Here is a 21,730-nt window from a genome sequence, read left to right on the forward strand (position 1 = left end):
AGGAATAAACAGTGACGGGAATTCCGAAAACGGAAGCGCGCCTGACAGTGTGCAGGGCCTGCAGGCCCGCTCGAGGTTCAGCCTCCTGGGGGGGTCAGGTCTGGCCGGAGCCCCAGGGTGCAGGGCCTCCCACTGTTGCTCAGCTTCTCCACAAGGACTGACTCCCGCCTCCCCCCTCCCCAGGCTAAGCGCTATAGACCCTTTTGGGAGGGTAACTTTTACAATGCCAGGCATTTGTTCCTCCACTCACCCACTCCTTGTGTCTAGTAATAAACATTTCCATTGCCAGATCCTGTGTAAGGCACAGGGCATTTAGGAAAATGCAATTCCAGCTTTTGCTCAACAAACATTTATTGAATGTCTTTTTTTTTTTTAAAGATTTTAGTATCCACCCCCGCTCATTGTTTGAGGTTGCTGTCTGCTCTCTGTGTCCATTTTGCTGTGTGCTCTCTGTGTCTCCTCATCTTCTCTTTAGGAGGTACGAGGAACCGAACCCGGGACCTCCCACGTGGAAGAGAGGCGCTCAACCACCTGAGCCACCTCAGCTCTCTGGTTTGTTGTGTCTCTCATTGTCTTTCCTCTCTGTGTCTCTTTTGTTGCATCACCTTGTTGCATCAGCTTGTCACACCTGCCCACCGCACCAGCTCACCTTCTCCAGGAGGCCCCGGGTACCAAACCAGGGACCTCCTATGTGGGTAAGCGGAAGCCCAATTGCTTGAGCCACATCTGCTTCCCTGTTGAATGCCTATTGTGAGCCAGGCACTGGAGTGGCATTTGGGATACATCAGGGAACAAAACAACGATGCCTGTCCTCAAAGAGCCTACTTCTAATTTTTAGTACAGAGAATTCCAACACATGTGAAAAGAGATAGGACTCTGTACAGGATACCTAGGAGCACAGAAGTAAGCCTAATACAGAGCTGGGGTGGGAAAGAGGAAGGAGATTGGAGGGTGGTCAAGAAAATTTCCAGAAGGCACAAAATGGGAGCTAGATATTTATTTAATTCATAGACAAAGAACCAATGATTCTATGTCTGCATGCAAATGGCTAAAGGGAGTCATTCCTGGGCTGGTAAGGCCCAGCCTACTGGTGTCACCCAGGACAGCAGGTGTCAGAGATTAGAGCGCAGCCCCTGGAGACGAAGGGCACCTGTGGCTTGGCGGCAGACACATCTTGAAGAGAAAGGCAAAACGAGAGCAGTAAGGGAAAGAGGGATTCCCCACCCTCAGAAGTAGGGGAACTGGGGAGCAAACTCCTTCAAGCCACTACTTGCCCATCTCAGAGAGAGTTCTAAATTGGAACAAATCGGCTTCATCATTTCTGTGACTTTCCCAGGAGGGGAGGGAATGTTTGTTGCCTCCTTTGTTTATTTATCGTGGTTGGCATTACAACTTTGAAAATAAAAAAGGATACTACCATACATGAAGGAAAAGGCAAAAGGAAATCCAAGAAAAGGGAAATGAGGGGAGAGAAGAGAAGAGAGCTAACGGAATCCCTGGAGCATAGCAAAAAAAGATAAAAGCTAAATCTGGGCCATGGGACCAAGCAACAAAAAGGAAATGTTCATTGTAGAGTATCATGGTCCCTTAAAAGTATTAACATCTATCAATCGAAAAATGGAAGGATCCTCCCTGGAGTCATTTCATTCATTCATTCATTCATTCATTCATTCATTCAACCACATGTAGAGATGCCTTCTAAATGCTAGGCACTCTTCTGGACATAAACAAAACAAAATACCTGATATCATTAAGTATATATTCCAGTCGGAAGAGGCAAACAAACAAGATATAGAGTGACAGGTGGTAATGAGAGCTGGTGATGCAGAGGGCAGGGTGTTGCTATTCTAGAGTCATCTAGGGAACTCTTCACTAATGAGGTCGGTGAGGAGGCAATCCAAGGGAAGAGCATTGAAAGAAGGAAAATTTCAGGGAAAGGAAACATTGGGTATAAAAGCCCAACTGGTGATTGGCATACACCTGGAAAGTCTGAGGCAGAGAAGCAGGCTAGTGTGGTAGCAGCTGAAGAAACAAAGGACTGAGGCAAAAGCTGTGGTAAGAGAGGCAACCAAGGGCCACCACACGTGGGGCTTTGCAGGTTTAGTACCAGCTTTGGGTTTGGGGGTTTATTGGGGTTTTCTTCCTTAAATGGAATGCAGGGTTTTGGTCAGCGTAGACAACATTACAAAAGGATTGCCCTGGGAAGCAGACTTGGCCCAGTGGTTAGGGCGTCCATCTACCACATGGGAGGTCCACGGTTCAAACCCCGGGCCTCCTTGACCCGTGTGGAGCTGGCCCATGCGCAGTGCTGATGTGCGCAAGGAGTGCCCTGCCACGCAGGGGTGTCCCCGTGTAGGGGAGCCCCATGCGCAAGGAGTGCGCCCCGTAAGGAGAGCCGCCCAGCATGAAAGAAAGTGCAGCCCGCCCAGGAATGGCTCCACACACACGGAGAGCTGACACAGCAAGAGGACGCAGCAAGAAGAATTCCCGTGCCGCTGACAACAACAGAAGAGGATAAAGAAGAACACGCAGCAAATGGACACAGAGAGCAGACAACAGGTGGGTTGGGGGGGAAGGGGAGAGAAATAAAAAATAAATAAATCTTTAAAAAAAAAAAAGGACTGCCCTGGCTCTTTGGAGACCAAAGAATATAGGGGAATAAGAATGGAAGCAAGGAGACCAAATAGAAGGTAAATTTCAATAAACCTGGTGAGAAAGGATGATGGCTTGGACTACAGTGGGAGGGGTAAAATATCTTAGACTAGCGTGGCAGAGGCGAGGTAACATAAAGAGGTCACGTGTGGCATAAATTTTGGAAGTAGAGCTGACAGCTTTTGCTGATGGGCTAGATGTGAGGAATGAAAGAAGAGCTAAAGATGGCTCCAAGGTTTTGACTTGAGTGATTAGATGAGTGGTGTAGCCAATTATCGAGAAAGAGAAAACATGCAGAGGTGAGGAACAGATTTGTGGGTGGAATCAAGAGTTTGATTTTTGGCATTATGAGCCTGAAATGCCTTTTAGACACCTAAGCGGAACTGCCAAGCAGGCAGTTAGGCCTAAGTGGGTTCAAGCCCCAGCACCTCCTGGAAAAAAAAAAAAAAGTCAGGCTTGGCAGCCCTCTCAGTCCCAAAATGAAGGTCACATTAGCTGTTAAGAGAAAGATGATCTGAGGCATGGGGACTGCCAAATCAAGAGCCTACTTAGCTCCATCACTTGTTAATTCCATACAAAAGATAGAGGGATAAAAGTTGGAATAGATCTTATGACCCCTGTCTAAACAGGGCCCCATCTCCAGACCTTGTGGTTAACGGACATCTTTAGAACCTGAAATGCCTGTTATACTCATTTCCAAGGGTCCTCTCAGAAATACATGGACCTGCCAAGGAAATCTCCTGGCCATACTGCCACCTGACCATCACAGACTGAAAAACACGACACATTTGGTCTCTGCAGGAGGAAGGGCTGTCATTTGAAATTCTTCTTCCAGTTCTGAGGAAAATGCCCTGCCAGTGGTAATGAAAGAAGAGATTACGTGAGGATTACTTTTAATGGTATTAGTTATGAACATTAAATATTTGACATCCACTTTAAATAAAGGAAATGGTTAATGAGGGGAAGCAGGAAACGAGAGGGAGAAAGAGGGTGAGCGAAGCAAAATATTTAAACATTAGGGTTTAAGAATTTCACTGGTTAGGAATGTGAATTTGAAGAGAATTGAACTTATCATAACTTTGTAAAAAACCAAGAGATGTACAAGGTAAAAAAAAAACGAGAGAAAGGACAAGGTACTTTCACCCCACATATCCTGAAATGGCTTAGCAGGGAAAAGATTTCTTAAAGCTCAAAGTAATGAAATGAAAACCAAGTCTACTGTCTTCAAAGTGTCCGTGTCAGAATCTCCTCATGTAAACGCTCGGTCCACGCACTGAGGAGTTTCCTGCCCACGCCTGGGCTCGTGCCATTCATTCTCCCGGGACACACAGTTTCCACCTGATGCTTTTCATGACATGATGAGGGTTTTTCTCTCCGTGAAATGTGGAGAATAGTTGGAAATGTTAAAAATTCATGGGGACTAGAGATTAATTAATAAAATGCCCGCTCATTCCCCACACTTTATTCAAATGTTCAAAAGCTGCGACAAATCCGGAAACCAGACACCTTCATACGTGGATAAGGGCTTCGAGGGAAGGAAGCAGGAAGAGAAGGACACTGGGAAAACAAAGAGTGGCACCCACTGAGTTTCTGCTTTTGGGAAGAGAAAAAAAAAAAAATTAAACCTAAGTAGAGTGTAAACTGTTCTAAGGCTCAATCAGGAGTGAGAGCAAATGGGAAGGAAAAAGGGGAGAGAGGAGCTGAGATTTAAGAGTTGACGCCAAGGAATGGAGAGGAGGCCAGACAGTGCTGTGATCCCAGCTGTGGAGAAGGCGGCCCCCTGTGAGCACCCCGGAGCTGCTGGGACTCGCCACTGAACTCCCAGCACACTTTCCCTTTTTTTTCCCAGGAGGTTCCTGAGATTGAACCCAGGACTTCGTACAAGGGAAGCAGGCGCTCAACCACTTGAGCTACATCTGCTCTCCATCCTAGCGCTTTGAACCAGATGCCCAAACGTTCTCCTGATGAACTTTATTATTTTTTTAACTTTTTAATTTTGGAAACTTTCAAATACTTTCAAAACTAATACAAAGCACCTCTTTGTAATTATTGCCCAGCTTTAACAATTAGTAATATTTTGTTAAGTGTTTCCTTAGATTCTCCTCTAGTTCTTAATTAGTAATATTTGATACATACAAAAGCATATGTATAACTTCCAATGAAAACTGACCCTTCACCATAAAACCATCATTTGTGAGCCCACCCAGCTTCAGAAATAAAATACAGCCAATACTGCAGTTCCTGGGCACTCCATGCCTTCCCGAGTTCCCTGCCTCTCCCCAGAGAAACCACTACCCTGAGTTTTGAATGTATCATTCTCTTGCTGCTTTTTAAATAGTATTAGTATCTATGTATATATTATCTTTAAATATTTATTATCTAATTTTGTTTGTTTTTGAGCTTTGTAAAATAGTGTATCATATCCTATGTCTGCTGTGGCTTACTTTTTTCACTCAACACTCTGTGCCAAGAATTAGCCACGCCACTGCACATAGCTATGGTTTATTCATTATCAAATTACATTAAGGTAGAGACATCAGTCACTAATATCTGTTGGGACAAAAAGAGAAGTCAGAGGGCAAGGAGGACCTAGCTGATGGCACTGAGCTCATCCTCAATAACAGTGGGAAGGAGGGCATCCAATTCTCACCAAACTGCCTCTGAGGAAGTCGTGGTTGTAGCACTTAGGAAACTACTGCCCGAGGCTGCTATCTGGACAGCATAATGTTTACAGGAAAGCTGTGAATCTGGCTCTACCACTTACCAGCGTCTTGTAAGCCTGTTTCCTCATCTTAAAATGGAGATTACAACCTCGTAGCCTCATTTGGAGGAATAACTGCAATAATACACATGAAGCTCTTTGCATAGTGCCTGACACATAGTAGGTGCTCACTCAAGAGCAGCTACTGATAGTACTATTATTACATGTTGTAAGGCAGCCCTGAACTAAAGCACTGAGCCCCGCAGCCAAGAATGAGCTGCTAAACAAATGAAAGAGCTGGAAGCCAGTTTCTAAAGTAAAAATGTTCTATGCTCCCCTGTAACGTGCCCATGCTTTAGTCAATTCTCCTATCAAATGGGCACAAAATTTGTTCCCATTCTGTGATCTTTTAGTGTTGATCATTACACACCAAATGAGGATGTCACTTCTTTATGTATCGAGCTGACCTTGCAGAGGAATGAGGAACAAGACGAGTGACACTGGAGTAGAGAAAAGAACAACTCCCATATAATATCCCACAGGGATCAGCGCCATCATTCCCATTTTACAGGTGAGGAAGCCAAAGATAAAAGAATACAATAATTTGTCCAACATTATACAATATAGTAAATGGGGAAAACAGGATTGTAGCCTACATCTTATTGCTATTGATTTCTTTCTTAATTCTACCCAATTTTCAACTTTCTATGCATTTAAATAAGGACTGATCCTGCTCCTTAAATCACTAGGGTAGTAGGCATTTATTTTATTCCTTTTTTTTTTTTTTTTGGTGGAGAGAAAAGGAGCCTGTATTTATTGTGTACCAAATATGGACACACAGATCCTACCTAATACTCAAAACATCCTTGTGAAATATTATGATTCCTCATTTTAAAGATAAAGAAAATGAAGCATGGAGAGGTAGAATATCAGTCCTAAATATCAGAGATAGATGTTGGAGCTGGGTGTTTCTGACTCCAAACCTACTTCTTCCCATTACTGTTGCACCTGACCACTCAATGTGCTCGCTTGTGTTCACACAAACCTTAAAACAATAAAGAAAATGTAAAAGGGAAGCCCAAATTCACTTACAATCCAGGGCCCCATAAGATCAGCTTCACTCCTTTCGGGTTTCCTTGTTCCCTTCAAGTTTGGGTCCAAGCGGGCCTAATTTGTATTTGAAGTAAGTCCGAGTACAGACAGTGTTTTGTAACTGGTAAAGAGTTCTGGAGTACTCGAGGACCTAGAGTTTTGCAGGTGCTAAACTGAATGAGTGAACAAGAGTAAGTGAATGAATCAATGAATGAACCATGAATAAACTAATGAACAAACAAGAGTTCATGACTGTAATCAAAACAATTCGATGCTGTTCTCATATGGTTTTTCTGTTCCTAGAGTTTTTATAATTTTTAATGTTCATACAATATTCCCGTGGCCTGTGTCTTGGCCCTACGATCTGTACAGTTACGCAGGGTCCATATACAGAAGTGCCTCGTGCTTGGTTTATTGCTCTGTTGTCACTGTTTTGAAATTCCTAATAATTTTTTTTGAGATACCAGAGATTGAACCCAGGACCTTGCACATGGGAAGCAGGCACTCAACCACTGAGCTACACTCACTCCCCCCTAATAATTTTTTAAAAACAGGCACCACAAAGTATGTGGCCACACTCAATTGTTCCATCATGTTCTTAACCATTATGTACTTAGCCACTCCTTTGGCAATAGATATTTTGATTCTTTCTGGTATGTAGCCATTAAAAATAATTACAAGCACTTATTCCACCTACTCTTGTAGTCAGGCCTATCCTGACTTCTTGGCATTTGCTGAATATAAACAAGGTTTAGATTTTTCTTCTGTAGTTAAAAATTATTGTCAGGAGACACTGTTTTGTTGTTCAGCAAAACTTTTATTACTGTCACTCTATAGAGAACTCAAGACCGATTTCAAGAAAGATGAGCTGCAATCTTCCAAGAAAAGCGTAAAGTCAGAAGAGGTAGAAACCCAGAATTAACTGAAGTTAGCATCTCTCATTCATTCATTGATTGATCCACCTATCCACACGTCGCCCAGCCCCTGAGGAGAGAGAATGAAGGAACGGTCCCTGCCACCGAGGAGCTCCGGGTATCGTGGACAGGGCTCCAGGAGTCGATGGGTCATGCCAGCAGAAACCACAGAAGGTAGAAGCAGGGTGGAGGCACCCACACTCCTGAAGGAGCCCTTTTCCCCACATTTCTTGCTTTCTGGCTGCCTTCTCAGAAGAGGGATTTCATTTTATAAACGGAGAAGCCAAAGCTACCCCTGGTATCTCTTTAAAAACAACATCCTTATCTCCCAGCCAGGGCTGAGGCGGCTGAGGCCATCCCTTCAATGAAGGAGGTCCATTTTACAAACAAGGGAAAGGCGATTAAATGTGGAATGCTCAGTAAAAATGTTACAAAATAAAATGGACGCTTTTAATGGCTTAATTTGTCAAATAAAAATTCTACGTTTTCATTAAATATCTACAGCCAGGCCCAGCATTTGAGAGGCACTGTAAATATGCTACCAAGAACCACTTCCACAGAAAGGTTAGTTTGCCTGTATCTTACTGGCATCTCCCCCTTTTCCTACTGTTTTGTTTCCTAACAAAAAAAAATGATCATATCCCTTCCCCAGTGGCCACAGCATGGAAGAGATTTCTACCACAATAGCACACATTTTGCTTCTCTCTTTACCACAGGGTAAGAAAAACCTTTTCCTTATTATCTTTCCTAACCTTTAAACAAATCATCAATTTGTTCTTTTATTTTGCATATAGATTTTTCAAAAATGTAAATAAAACCTAATAGCTGTGAAAGTTTGGACATTGCTTTGTGTACCATCAGGCAAAATGTTTCCTCTACCAAATCCGAAATTCATGGTCATATACATTTGAAGGCTTTAAAATTTTATCTTTTAAATCTAGAACCATTTTATAACTCCAATTCCAACAAGACAGCCAGTTCCTAACTGCAAGGTATCGAGGCAAGAGGTGGCTATCCTATGAAACTTTGTCGTATCCAATTTTCGGTAACAAGATTGACACACCCCTCCACCACCACACCTATAAAAGATGACCCTGTGTGACATCAATGCAACCCTCTCTCGAAAGGGACCCCCGCAAGCCCATCTTTCCATTGCAACATCCCAAAACATACCTACTGGTCACTGAGCACAAGATTACTGGTTTTTGTCCTTGTTGCCTCATCATTAGACAGTCAACAGGTCAAACTTGAAACCCTGCACAGGATACTTAGAAATAATTGATTGGGCTCTACAGCAATGAATTACTTGTTATTGATAAGAAGCTTCCCTTCTCTGGGTCTCAGGTTATTTGAATTTTATGTTAGTCATCTAATAACGCTGATAAACCTGAATCCATCTCAATTGGTTCCAGGAAGTACGCACCATTACGGTTTTTAAAATAATCAAAAGTCTTGAAATTCTGGTAACTGATTTATTTGACAGCTTAAATCTTTGGCCTGAATCCAAGAACAAATTTTCCTTGCTCTCCCTTTTATCCCAATTCCTCCCTAAAACCCTGCTTGGAATCTTGCCTTCAGAGCTTGTTGCCTAAGCATCTCAGTGTCTTAACTATCTAAACCCACAGCCCTGCGCTCTGGGGCTGGAAAGCCACCGGGCGAGTGTTTCCTACCTGAGGCGGCACTAGGCGAAGGGGGCGTCCTGCCCGCGGCGGGTCTGAGAGGACACTGAGCCCGGAGCGCTCATGCCTGCTATTTACAGAGGCTCGCCTGCAGCCAACACAGGCAGAGAGTCACCGCCTTGGGCCGTCAGACCCGCAGCAAGTCAGGCTGCACCCGTACAGTGTTATCTGCAAAGAGTTTCCTGTTTGAAATACAGCAGCTGTCCTGCTGGACTCTAGTAAAGAGAGAGTGTGGGAAAGTGGAAAAACGGCCGTGATGTTCCGTGCCTGGACATGTGTGGGGCACTTCTGGAAATGCCCCTTTTAAATCTCTAACCCAAACACTCAAATCCTTTCTCTTTTTCCTATGTCTCTTTTCTTTTGAAGAAATAAACATGAGTATTGTGGAAATTCAGAAAAAAGTATAAAGACGAGTGATGACAATCACTTGATATGACTTCAGACAGAAATAAATAGAGTTGACATATTTCCTCCTGTTTTTTTTTTCCTTTGGGGTTTCGCTTCAAAAATCATTCACTACTTTAGTACCATTTGCCTAGACCTCAACCATCAGAAACCCAAAATTTACTCCATCAAAGTTTTATTTAAATACAATATACACAATAATAGATCTGTGTGGTGGGCTCAGGTGGATCCAGGTTTTGTGTAGCCTAGAGTTTATACAATTTGGGAGGGCCTTCTTTAAGAATGCATCACAGGGAGCAGACTTGGCCCAGTGGTTAGGGCATCTGTCTACCACATGGGGAGTCTGCAGTTCAAACCCCGGGCCTCCTTGACCCGTGTGGAGCTGGCCCATGCGCAGTGCTGATGCGTGCAAGGAGTGCCGCGCCACGAAGGGGTGTCCCCGCGTAGGGGAGCCCCACGTGCAAGGAGTGTGCCCCATAAGGAGAGCCGCCCAGCGCGAAAGAAAGTGCAGCCTGCCCAGGAATGGCGCCGCACACACGGAGAGCTGACACAGCAAGACGACGCAACAAAAAGAAACACAGATTCCCGTGCTGCTGACAACAGAAGCAGACGAAGAACACGCAGCAAATAGACAGAGAACAGACAACTGGGGTGGGGGAGGAGTGGGGAGGAGTGGGGAGGAGTGGGGAGGAGTGGGGAGAAATAAAATAAATAAATCTTTAAAAATAAATAAATGAAAGAATGTATCACAAAAAATTTAAATACAAAGGTGAATATTTAGGTAGCAAATGTAGTTCTCACAGTTGAGAGCCTGCTTCCCACATGGGAGATCCCAGGTTTGGTTCCCAGTGCCTCCTAAAACAAAAAAAAAAACCAAAAAAAAGCAACTTAGTAGAGCTGATGTGGTTAAAAAAAAAAAAAGATGAATATTTAGGCTGAAAAGATAAATTATAAAAAATTACAAAATTTTAAAACTAACAAATTCCACACACACCACAAAACTCATTAAAAAGTATTAGTATTAAAACTGCCCAGTGGGGGAAGCGGACTTGGCCCAGTGGTTAGGGCATCCGTCTACCACATGGGAGGTCCACAGTTCAAATCCCGGGCCTCCTTGACCCGTGTGGAGCTGGCCCATGCGCAGTACTGATGCGTGCAAGGAGTGCTGCGCCACGCAGGGTTGTCCCCGCGTAGGGGAGCCCCACGCGCAAGGAGTGCGCCCCGTAAGGAGAGCCGCCCAGCGCAAAAGAAAGTGCAGCCTGCCCAGGAATGGTGCTGCCCACACAGAGAACTGACACAACAAGATGATGCAACCAAAAGAAACACAGATTCCCGGTGCCGCTGATAAGGATAGAAGCGGACACAGAAGGACACACAGTGAATGGACACAGAGAGCAGACAACTGGGGAGGGGGGAAGGGGAGACAAATAAATAAAAATGAATGAATAAATCTTTAAAAAAAAAAAACTGCCCAATGGGAGCAAATGTGGCTCAAGCAATTACGCTCCCGCCTCCAAAATGGGAGGACTGGGTTCAGTTCCCAGTGTCTCCTAAAGAAGATAACCAAAAGGACAAATAATGTATGACTGAGTTACTATGAACCAAATATATTGTGTAACACTGTACGATTCCATTTATATAAAATGTAAGTATAAATCAATTTATGGAGATGAAATTTGATTAGTGGTTATGTAGGGCTAGGAAAGGCATGCCAAGGGATATAGAGTTTTTCTCTTTGGAGTAATGAAATAATTCTAAAATTCTGGGGGATGATGAATGCACAACATTGTGATTATACTAAAAGCCATTGATTATACACTTTAGATAGATTGTACGGTATGTGAATATATCTCAATAAAACTGCTTAACAAATAAATAAATAATTGTGCAAGGATAGCCAGAAACAGTGCTATGTAGAGCAGGGGAAACAGAGATTGAAGGGTGAAGAAGTTTCTTGTGTGTCTGCTTTTGTTTAGTAGTAGTAGTAGTACTGAAATAATGAAAATGCACTACTAATGATTGAAGTGATGAATGCACAACATGTGATCATACCAAATACCACTGATTGTACACTTTGGATGAACTGTATGATTTACTAATATGTATAAATAAAATCAATTTGAGGGAAAAAAAGAAAAGCAAAAAATATAGTTAAAATTTTAAGTGAATGTATATTTTACACAACAAAAAAGGAAGAGGCAAACAAAACTAAACTATATATGCTGTTTAGGGATTGTAAATATGTAATAAATTACTTTTTATAAAGAAAAAAAACAAAGAAGACAACAAGCAGACATGAAGCAAAAACAACAAGCAAAACAACAAGCAGACAATAAGCAAAAACAAAAAATGAGCAGGGAGCAGACGTGGCTCAAGTAGTTCAGCATCCACCTCCCACATGGGAGGTCTCAGGTTTGGTTCCCAGTGCCTCCTAGAGAAAAAAACAACAATCAAACAGGCAATGAGCACTGAGCAACAAAAAAATGATAAGCAAAACAGATGAGGGAGCCAAGAGGGGGGAAGGAAGGAAGGGAGGGGAGGAGGGAGGGAGGAAGGGAGGGAGGAAAGGAGGGAAGAAAAACTGCACACAACAGAAAACTAAGACTGTAAGGAAACTTCTCATTATGATAAAGGGCATATATTAAAAACCCACAGCTAACATAATACTTAATGAAGCAAGTGTGAAACCTTCCCCCTAAGGTCAGGAGCCAGATAAGGATGCCCACTGTCACATCTGTTGTTCAACATTATCCTGGAAGTTCTAGCCAGAAAAATTATGCAAGAAAAAGAAATAAAAGGAAGAAGTAAAACTTTCCTTATTTGAAGATGACATGATCCTATATACAGAAAATCCCAAAGCAATCTACAACAAAGCTACTAGAGCTAATAAACAAATGCAGCACAGTGACAGTGTACAAGCTAAACACACGAAAATCAATAGTGTTTCTATACACTAGTTATGGACAAACTGAAAAGGAAAACAAGAAAAATATTGCATTACAACAGCAACCAAAAGAACCAAATAAATTTAACCAAGGGTGTAAAGGACTTGAAAGAATTGGAAGACTAAATATTGTCACGCTGTCAATTCTACTCAAAATAAATTACAGATTCAACACAATCCCAACCAAATTTCCAGCAGCCTTTTTTGCAGAAATAGAAAAGCCAATCATCAAACTCATATGGAAGGGTAAGAGACCCTGAATAGTCAAATTCATCTTGAAAAAGAACAAAGTTGGAGGAATCAGGTTTCCCAATTTGAAACTTACTTTAAAGCTACAAAGTAATCAAAACAGCATGGCACTGGCACAAGAACAGAAGTATAGACCCATGGAATCAAACTGAGAATGCAGAAATGAGCCGTCACATCTATGGCCAACTGATTTTTGACAAGGCTGCCAAGTCCACTCAGTAGGGAAAGAATGGTCTCTTCAACAAATGGATCTGGGATAACAAGATATTCACATGCAAAACAATCAAAGAGGACACATACGTCACATCATATACAAAAATAAACTCAGAATGGATCAAAGACCTAAATATAAAAGCTAAAACTAAAATCTACAAGAAAACATAAGGGAAATCTTCAGGACCTATGTTAGGAAATGGTTTCCTAGACTTTACACCAAAAGCATGAGCAACAAAAGAAAAAAACAGAGAAATGGGATTCATCAAAATTTAAAACTTTGGGGAGCTGATGTGGCTCAAGCAATTGAGCACCTGCTTTCCATATGGAAGGTCCTAGTGCCTCCTAAAAAAGAAAAACAAGCAAAGAAACAAAAAAAAAAAAAAAAAAAAACTCAGGGGAGCCTATGTGGCTCAGTGGTTGAGGGCTGGCTTCCTGCATCCGAGGTCCTGGATTTAATCGCTGGCCCAGTACCTCAAAAGAAAAAAAAATTTTAAATTTTGTGCATCAAAGGACATCATCAAGAAAGTGAAAGAGAACCTACTGAATGGGAAAAAATACTGGGAAACCAAATATCTAATAGGGTTGACTTTCCAGAAAATATAAAGAACTACTGCTCAACAGCAAGAAGACAAGCATCCCAATTTTTAAAATGTGGCTCAAGCAACTGGCCTCCCACCTACCACATGGGAGGTCCCAGGTTCCTTTCTGGTGCCTCCTAAAGAAAACAGCAAGCTGGAGCAACACCCAGGCAGGGCAAGCTGATACAACAAGAGACACAAGAAGAAAAACATAATGAAAGACACAACAGAGCAGGGAATGGAGGTGGCTCAAGCAATTAAGTGCCTCTCTCCCAGGAGGTCCTGGGTTCAGTTCCTGGTGCCTCTTAAAGAAACTAGGAAGACAAAGAGACAACATTTGCAAACAGTGAAAGGGTTGGGAGAAATAAAATCTTTTTTTTCTATTGTCTTTTTTTTTTAAGATAAATAGATCACACAAAAAAATAAAATAAATCTTTTTTTTAAATGGGCCAAAGGACTCAGCGTGTGACTGAGAACACAGCCACCATCTTGCTGGTGGGCTCAGAGGAGGCGCGTCTGCCTCAGCTGGTGGACTCGATGCTCCAGGAGGACTGCGCCTCAGGGCTGAAGGGGCAGGTAGCCTGGGCCAGGCAGCGGGGCAGAGGCAGGGCTGTGGGGAGGCAGCTGTCCAGCCTCTGAGCCTCCATCCCAACCCCACACCAAATGCCTGCACCCCCGTCGACACAGAGCCGGCTCCTTCACCTCGAACCTCCTCATGTGGCCTCCAGGCCCTGTCATCACACTTGTTCCCTTGTGCTGCTGGCAGTTATGGCCATAAGACAGCACCTGTGCACCTACTGACTTGTTTCCCGTCTCTCTCCCCCATAGGCACTCAGCCCAAGGCAGGAACTTTGACTTGTGCTCACTAATGAACTTCAGTGACTGGAAGAGGGTAGCTAGATACTCAGGTAAGTACTTGTCGAATGGATCAGGCTCCTTCCTGCAGAGGTTCAAGGGAAACTTTTGAGGTGAAATGATGCTTGGAATGTCTTGAGGGAGTAAAAGTAGAAGGTAAGAATTTCCCAGTAAAGGTGGTGAAGTGAAACTGAACTGTTAGGAAGAAAACTGCACTTGTAAGAGAACAAAAGCTCACAAGATTGTGGAGGAGAAAAGACTTTTATTAATGATCTTGCAAGAATGGGTGCGTCAACTAGATAAAATGAACGGTGCCCCAAACAAGAAACAACAACATTTATATCCTAAGCCTAACACACAGGTCCCTTCCCTGCTCCCCACTGATTGGGTACTTCAGAGGTTACAGCCTATCCAAGGGGTCTAATTCACTTATGTGGGTTCCCGCTCTACGTTGCCGCTCTCATTCCCTATACTCCAATGGCTTGGTAGTTGGCGCCAATTTCAAACTTGGCACTTGTTTTCCCACTTAAGTTAGAGCTCCTCTCCCTCTCCCCAATTACAACTCCCAATCCCCTTCATTTCGGAGTTGGTGCCACTTTCAAATTTGGCACACTCTTCACTTGGCGCCACTTTCAAACTTTGGCGCCAAAGCCTCTAGAGCTCCTTTCCCTCCCCCCTTAAACTACAGAGCCACCTTTACCTTCACCTTCATGTGAAAGCTAAACTTAACCCTTTCCTTACAGAACTATAAAACTTTTCTCCCCCCAAAACCTAGTGGAATGAATTAGAAAATAGCAAAAATCAGCCAGCTTCACCAGTAGCAGCTGTACAAGACAAATCCTAAAGCGGTAAACTTCAAAAGCCAAAGGAAGAAGCCAAACATTCTGACATGGTATGCCTTTTAACCCTACTCCCACAACTAAATCCTGAGAGTTCTTTAATACACCCCCACCCCAGATTTGGAGAAAAGTGACAGAGGAGCTATGCTTTATTTTCCTTCTTCAGACTGGTGGGGAGTAGAAACAGCTGCTAGAGGAAGTCAAGTGACTGAATGCATTTAGGCTTCTCTCTCTGATAGGTGTAGCAGTTTGATACAGTTACGAATTCCAAAAATAGATATTGGATTATGTTTGTAATCTGGTCTGTACCTGGGCATGATTATGATTAGGGCTTTGAATGGGTCACATCATTAGGGCCTGAGTCCCCACCCCTTGGTGGGTGGGGACTCACAAATAAAAGGCATGGCAAAGGACAGAGTTGGGCTTTGATGCTGAAGACTTCAGGTGGAGCCCAGGGAAGTAAGCTCACAGAGGAAAGAGAAGCAAGCCCCAGGAAGAGAGGAACCCTGAGCCCAGGAAGAAGCAAGCCCTGGGAAGAGAGGAACCCTGAACCCAGAGAGAAGCAAGACCTTGGAAGGTAGGAACCTAGGAAGCCTGAATCCTCACAGACATTGGCAGCCATCTTGCTCCAACACGTGAAAACAGACTTTGGTGAGGGAAGTAATTTATGCTTTATGGCCCAGTATCTGTAAGCTCCTACCTCAAATAAATACGCTTTATAAAAACCAACCAATTTCTGGTATTTTGCACCAGCAACCCCTTTGGCTGATTAATACAGAAGGATAGGCTCCAGGGGTCCATACTGCAGCCATTTCTTAAAAAGAGGGCCCCAAAGAGCACCATTTGAGATTTATCTAAGAAATACTTATAAGTGGTAGGCATTAGAGTAGACATGGTTGAAATCTTAAGTATTTACAAAGAAGAAGGTTTTGAGAAAATCACAGCAAAAATGTTAAAAAAATGTAATAAAAGGAAACTTCCCTGAAAAGAATGAAGAGTTGAATCTGCTCTTTAAAAGGATATATCTTGTTCCAGGAAAAATGGATACAGAACACTTGATGTCAGGTTATATCCTCATTGTTACTGAACTTCAAGGGTAAATAATTCCTTAAGCTTTTAGGTGGGAAAAGCAGATCACCATTATGTTTGTCATTCATTCTGTTACCAAATATTTCCAGCTTTCTATGTTTGGGAAACTGTGACAGGAATCAGGACTGCACTTCTTGTCTTCATGGTTGTGTACAGCCACAGGCATTGTGAGCAAAAGTGATTGGCTCGGAAACAGCAGCTATGTACAGCAGAGCAGCATAGAGAGACTGAGAGGTGGGGAATTTTCTTGTCTGTTTTTTATTATAATTATTGAAATAATGAAAATGCTCTAATAATGACTGAAGTGATAAATGTACAACTATGTGGTCATACCAAATACCGTTGATTGTATACTCTGGATGAGTTGTATGCTTTATTAAAAATTAACAAGTTTTTAAAAAGTGATTGGGTCTTCACTGCTGAGCATTAGATCGCCCCTGACAGGCCCTCCAGTGTCCTTTGGCGCTCCCATGGCAATCAGCAATGTTCCACAGGGGCAGCGTCACCAACCTGGGCCCAGCATTATAGTCAGAGCAAAGTATAAATGTATATAGTAATAATAATAACATAAATGTACATTTATAAGTTTCCTCTCAATGGTAGGATGAAACATTAAAAATGTTAATTTTTTTCATTTTTCATAGTAGGGAATCAATTCAATATAGATAAAATTGAAATGAAGTTAAAAATACCAACCTCTGAACAGTTTTCTTCATAACTTTTTCTTCATTGGGATCTTTTAGGAAATGTTTCTTGTGACTAAAAGACAACGTATCCATGCTTGCTTCGGCAACACATATACAAAATGTGAAATGAGGTTAGCATGGCCTCTGCACAAGAATCACAAAAATTCGTGAAGCATTCCATATTTTTCTTATATTTAATGCATGATTGTTTTGTAAACCAAAACTTCTCTAATAAAAAACTATAAATATAGATATATATTCAAAGTTAAAAAAAAGGGAGCCAAGGACTCGAATAGATATTTTTCCAAAGAAGATATACAAATAGCCAATAAGCACCTGTAAAGATGTTCAATTTCATTAGCCATTAGGGAATGCAAATTAAAATCATAATGAGATACTACTTCACATCCTCTAGAATGGCTATTATTTAAAAAATGGAAATAAGTGTGTGCAAGAATGTGGAGAAATAGGAAGCCTCATATATGGTAGAAACAAAATAGTGTAGCTTCTGTGGAAGAGTTTGGTGGTTTCTCAGAAAGCATTAGATTACACGTTTTAATTTCCCACCTGCAAAAACAAACACAACAGTTTGGCTTAAACAATGGGAATTTATTGGCTTATGGCTTTGAGGTTAAGAGAAGCCAAGCATCAACGAGGCAGTTTTTTCAACCTGAAGACTGTGGCATTCTGGGAATGGCTGCCAGTGATCCTTGGAGTTCCTTGGATTTGCTGTCACATGGCAATGCACATGGAAGTGTCTTCTTTCTCTTCCGAGTTCTGTACACTTCTGGTTTCTTACTCTTCCTGGGGCTTCTCTTTCCAAGTCCAATTTCCTTTGCTTATAAGGACTTCAGCCATATTAAATTAAGGCCCACCCTTGTTCGGTTTGGACAGAGCTTAACTAACAACATCTTCAAAGGTCCTATTTACAGTAGTTTCACACCCACAGCACCCAGGACTGGAACTTGAACATGGACATGACTCCACTCAATCCCCAACACCATACGACCTGGCAATCTCACTTTACCCAAAAGAATTGAAAGCCGCAGCTTGAACAGATGTTCAATAGTGACATTATTCACAACTGCCAACAGCAGAAGCAATCCAAGGGTCCATCAACTGAAGAATGAATAAACAAAATGTGGTATATACAAACAATGGATTTTTCAGCCATATGTAAGAAGGAATGAAGTTATGAAACACACAACATTATGGACCTTGATGACATGTTGAGTGAAGTAAGTACCAGACACAAAAGGACAAATACTCTTTGATCTCATAAATATGAAATAATTAGAATATGTAAATTCATAGTCAGATATTAGAACACACGTTACCAGAGGTAGGGGGGTTGGGGAATGGGGAATTAATGCTTAATTGGCACAGATTTTCTGTTTGAGATAATAGAAAAATTTTGGTACTGTATGGCAGTGAGGCTAGCATATAGTGAATGTAATTAACAGCACTAAATTGTATACTTTATTTTTTAAGATTTTTATTTATTTATTTATTTTATTTCTCTCCCCTTGCCCCACCCCCTCCGAGTTGTCTGCTCTGTCAATTCACTGTGTGGTCTTCTGCGATCGCTTCTATCCTTATCAGCGGCACTGGGAATCTGTGTTTCTTTTTGTTGTGTCATCTTGTTGTGTCAGCTCTGCATGTGTGCGGTGCCATTCTTGGGCAGGCTGCACTTTCTTTCGTGCTGGGTGGTTCTCCTTAAGTGGCACACTCCTTGCGCGTGGAGCTCCCCTACGTGGGGGACACCCCTGCGTGGCATGGCACTCATTACACGCATCAGCACTGTGCATGGGCCAGCTCCACATGGGTCAAGGAGGCCCAGAGTTTGAACCACAGACCTCCCATGTGGTAGGCGGATGCCCTATCCATTGGGCCAAGTCCACTTCCCTAAACTGTATACTTTAATGTGGTTAAAATGGTAAATTTTAGATTGTATATATGTTCCCAGAATAAAAATATTTTTAAATTCACAGAACTGTACAACACAAAGAATGAACCTTAATGTAAACTAGGAACTATGGTTAATAATATAATAATTTTGTTTAATCTATTGTAAAACACTAATGCAAAATGTTAATAATAGAGAAAATGGTATGTGTGCCAGGGTGAGCATAAGAGAACTTTAATTTCTGCATGATCTTTCTGTAAACCTACAACTGCTCTAATAAAAAAAAAAGTTAACTGCCTGACAGCACACATAAATTTGACAATTTAGTCAAAATAGACCACTTCCTAGAAAAACACAAACCACCACAACTAACCCAATATGAAATAATTTGAATAGCCCTATAACAATTAAGGGAATTGAATTCATAATTTAAACACTCCCAAAAAAGAAATATCCAGGCCCAGATGGTTTCACTGAAGAAGTCTACTGAACATTTCAAGAAAATTAACAATTCAAGAGCCTCTACACAATCTCTTTCATGAAACAGAAGAGTGGGTACTTCCCAACCATTTTATGAAACATTACCAATATTAAAAGCAAACAAAGACAGTACAAAAAAGAGAAAACCAATATCCCAGTATTGGATTAACCAATATGCCTCATGAATAGAAATGCAGAAATCCTCAACAAAATATAGTAAACAGAATTCAATTCATACATAAAAAGACTTATTCACTATGATGAAGTATGCTTTATTCCAGGGATGCAAGGCATGTTCAATATTCAAAACTCAATCAATGTAATCCATATTAACAAGTTAAAGAAAAAATATCACATGATCAATTGATGCAGAAAAAGCATTTGAAGCACCCATTATTCATGATAAAAACTGGGTTGAAATAGCCATTCAGCAACCATTTCATGATTTTTAAAAATTCTCAGGAATACAAGGGGAATTTCTTTAACTTGTGATAAAGAGCTTTCACAAAAATAAACATACAGCTAACATTATACTTACTAATGAAAGAACTAATGCTTTTCCATCAACAAGGCAAGGATGTCTACTCTCACCACTCCTTTTCAACAAAGTGCTAAAAGTTCTAGCTAGTACAATAAGACATGAAAAGCAAATAAAGGCATAAAGACCAGAAAGAAAAAAATAAAATTGTCCCTATTTGTGGATAACATAATATCTACATAGGAAACCCCCAGGAATCAAGAACAAAAAAAAAAAAAAAAAACTCCTAGAACTATTGAGTTTTAACAAGCTCACAAAAGAGAAAGGGATAAATCTAATAAAACATAGAGGATTGTGGGAAGATGGTGACAGACTAGAGGCAGAACTGGATACTTTTGCAAAAACAATGGACGAAGAGCCAAAAGCTGTCCGAGGGACCTGCTTTGGGGGTCAGCAAGTCAAGACAGTGCTATGCAACCCCCAGAAGAGTGAGGGTCAGAAGGACAGAGAAGCTGAAATGAAAAACGTGAGTTACAAAGCCCCTGTGGCAGCTGGGAAGGGCTCCCCTCCCCCACCCCCAAGATGTTAAGCAGAGTTAAAACTCCTGGCTCAGTGCAGCTGACTGAAAGGGGAGCAGACATCTTCCTGTCAGCTATTTCAAGGGAAAAGGGAAGGGGGTCAGGGAGCTTTTCATCAGTGAATTCAGCCAGCAGAGCCTGCTTTGAATCTCTGATCTGGGGATTCAACACAGGAACACTGGCAAGCAGAGACTGAAACACCCCTGTGGAAAGGGGCATTGAATAGCACCATTCTACTGGCTGGTTTGGAAACTGCATGGCCAAAAACTTAACGCTCTCTGTATCCTATGCCCTGGGAGAAAATGTGCACCCCTTAGTTTTGAAAACTTAAGCTGGGCAATAATAAAGACTGAGAATAAGTTCAACCAAATATCAAAGATGAACTGTGAAAAAAAAAAAAATAGGCAAAAGAGGGATATTAGTCATCAGAGTAAATTCACCAACATATTCAGATGCCTAGACACCAGCAAAAAATTTCAAGCCTTATGAGGAAACAGGAAGAGATGGCCCAGCCAAAGGAACAAACCAAATACCCTGAAGAGATACAGGATTTAATACAATTAATCACTGATAATCACACAGCTTTCCTAAATCACCTCAAAGAATTTAAAGAAAATATGACTAAAGAAGTAAAGGATATTAAGAAGTCACTGGGAGGGCATAAAGAACAATCTGAAAGGCTGCAAAGAAAAGTAACAGACCTTATGGGAATGAAAGTCATGATGGCTAAGATTAAAAATACATTACAGGCACATAAAAGCATATTTGAATTGCTTGAAGACAGAACTAGTGATTTCAAAAATAGAACATCTTACCCGGAAAAGACAGTAGAAAGAGAAGAGAAAAAAATGGAACAGAGTCTTAGGGAATTAAATGACAATGCAAAAAGCACATTCACATAATTGGTGACCCAGAAGAAAAGAATGGAAAAGGGGCAGAAAGAATATTTGAGGAAATATGGGAAGCAGACTTGGCCCAGTGGTTAGGGCGTCCATCTACCACATGGGAGGTCTGCAGTTCAAACCCCGGGCCTCCTTGACCCGTGTGGAGCTGGCCCATGTGCAGTGCTGACGCGCACAAGGAGTGCCCTGCCACACAGGGGCGTAGGGGAGCCCCACGCACAAGGAGCGCGCCCCGTAAGGAGAGCCGCCCAGCGCGAAAGAAAGTACAGCCTGCCTAATAGCTCCACCCACACGGAGAGCTAACACAAGATCACACAGCAAAAAGAAACACAGATTCCCATGCCGCTGACAACAGAAGCAGACAAAGACGCAGCAAATAGACACAGAGAACAGACAAACGGGGAGGGGGGGAGGGGAGAAATAAATTTTAAAAAATAATATTTGAGGAAATAATGAACATAAACTACCCAACCCTTATGAAAGACAT

General features: G+C 41.9%; 1 protein-coding gene and 1 pseudogene across 2 annotated transcripts in view; one reads left to right on the forward strand and one right to left on the reverse strand.

The window, feature by feature from the left end:
- The window catches only part of COLEC11 (collectin subfamily member 11), a 53,234-nt gene extending 44,045 nt beyond the window's left edge, over positions 1-9,189 (reverse strand). The window contains exon 1 of one of the 2 annotated variants that reach the window (XM_004480934.4): positions 9,030-9,189. The gene's annotated coding sequence lies outside the window, so the exon portion shown is untranslated. The remainder of the gene's footprint in view (positions 1-9,029) is intronic. The other variant, XM_004480935.4, reaches the window with a different exon arrangement.
- A 7,803-nt stretch (positions 9,190-16,992) lies between these two features.
- On the forward strand, positions 16,993-17,086 carry LOC111761258 (U6 spliceosomal RNA; annotated as a pseudogene).
- Positions 17,087-21,730: the final 4,644 nt, after the last annotated feature.

Source organism: Dasypus novemcinctus, chromosome 25, assembly GCF_030445035.2.
Source record: "Dasypus novemcinctus isolate mDasNov1 chromosome 25, mDasNov1.1.hap2, whole genome shotgun sequence".
Lineage (NCBI taxonomy): Eukaryota > Metazoa > Chordata > Mammalia > Cingulata > Dasypodidae > Dasypus > Dasypus novemcinctus.